We start from the raw sequence: 1,734 nt of genomic DNA, 5'->3' as shown, positions 1-1,734 counted from the left end.
CAGGGACGAAACTCGTTGACTGGGCTGATTGGAAAAAGAGTTTTGTTCTGAAAAATGAATAGAAGCTGCATTATGAAACGCAATCGCAAGACTCCTGAAAATTGAATATTGTGGAATTGTATCATATTGAATATGTGGCTGGACTTTTGATGGCTTGAATCTTGGCTGAAAATAAAGTAACATAGTATGCGCTCCTTTTTAATTTGATGTTTTCTCATTAGTGCTATGCTGTGATGTTATAACCCTTTAGTGTCTGTATTCTTAATCGGACTGAAATAGACTTTAAGAATTATAAAAATGTAACCCATCTGCTATGGATCCATTAATAATGTAGAATGGTCCCTGCCGGAGAAACACATGTTCGTACTAATGTAAACCCTTCAGGCCCAAGTAAAATAGGAATTACACTTTTGTAAAGCTGACAGACTCAGGGCCTCATTTAAAAGACCCTTGCGCCCCATCACTTTTTTTGATGCAGCGCAATCAGTGCACCACAATGTGCCTTATGTACAAGCCGACGCATTGTGTCCAGTGCATCAGTCTGCAATGCACTGCTGTGCATTATACCTGCGCCAGGTATAAAGTATGCTGGGTAGGTGTTTCCATGCAAAAAAGCCTTGTAGAGCGGGCACAGTGAAATGTACATTTCACTGCGTCACGCTATGATTTCACTGAGTCAAAATCCTTTCGCCTGCTCAAACTAGGCTTAAGGAGTGACGCAGGGCTTTTGCAGTGGGACTTGCCTACGTGATCTGATGCATTGCTGGAGTTGCATTAGTTTTATGAGCAACTCCAGTAATGCGTCACTTTTGCGCCAACAGATGTGTCAGAATTTCTGACGCATCTGTTATTCCGTGCACCATGGAGCCCTGTACTCTAAATACAGCGCATCTATGGTGTCGCAAGGACATTTGGTGCGGGTGCAAGGAAACGGATGCATCAATGCCGATGCGTCAGTTTCCTGTAAATGAGACCCTCAAAGTGTGATCCTGTCACAATAATCTGTAGGGGTGTGTGGTGGATGTTTCAATAATCTGCAGAGGTGTGTGGCGGATGTTTCAATAATCTGCAGAGGTGTGTGGTGGATGTTTCAATAATCTGCAGTGGTGTGTGGCGGATGTTTCAATAATCTGCAGAGGTGTGTGGTGGATGTTTCAATAATCTGCAGAGGTGTGTGGTGGATGTTTCAATAATCTGCAGATGTGTGTGGTGGATGTTTCAATAATCTGCAGAGGTGTGTGGTGGATGTTTCCTTCTCTTTGTAGTTTTGAATTAAAGGAAGCAGGTATTTGCTGAAAGAAGAATATCTGAGTCAGGAGACCCCGCCATGGAGCGTCCGTCTGTCCTTTGGGAGTCCCTGCGACTAAGGAGGGGACAGACAAGAATGATATAAAAGACAAGTAGAATCCGAGCAGAGATTGACACAATATATACAAAGTTTAACACGGTATGTCACAGCTGGCTCGTTGGTCTAGGGGTATGATTCTCGCTTTGGGTGCGAGAGGTCCCGGGTTCAAATCCCGGACGAGCCCCCTTTTTCTTTTTGTAAAGTCACATTTCAATAAATGGATACTTTGAAAAGGTGCGAGTCACAAAACAAGTGACTTTCAAATCACCAGGGTTGGTTTTGCATTTGATTACACACATACTCTGCAGCACTCAAGGCAAGAAAGTGAGCCCTGCACCACCGAGCCAGCTGCAAAAACAGCTGGAGGAGGGGGCGGGGCAGCGACC

The 1,734-nt window shown here is 44.3% G+C and overlaps 1 non-coding gene across 1 annotated transcript; it reads left to right on the top strand.

Annotated features, from left to right (window-relative positions):
- The first annotated feature begins 1,460 nt into the window (after positions 1 to 1,460).
- TRNAP-UGG (transfer RNA proline (anticodon UGG)) lies at positions 1,461 to 1,532 on the top strand. The gene has a single exon. It is a non-coding gene; the product is annotated as a tRNA-Pro (tRNA).
- The last annotated feature ends 202 nt before the right edge of the window (positions 1,533 to 1,734 follow it).

The sequence above is a fragment of the Lissotriton vulgaris genome, chromosome 1_1 (assembly GCF_964263255.1).
Source record: "Lissotriton vulgaris chromosome 1_1, aLisVul1.2, whole genome shotgun sequence".
Classification (NCBI taxonomy): Eukaryota; Metazoa; Chordata; class Amphibia; order Caudata; family Salamandridae; genus Lissotriton; species Lissotriton vulgaris.
The sequence above is the reverse complement of the archived record's forward strand: the minus strand, read 5'-3'. Positions and strand labels throughout refer to the sequence as shown.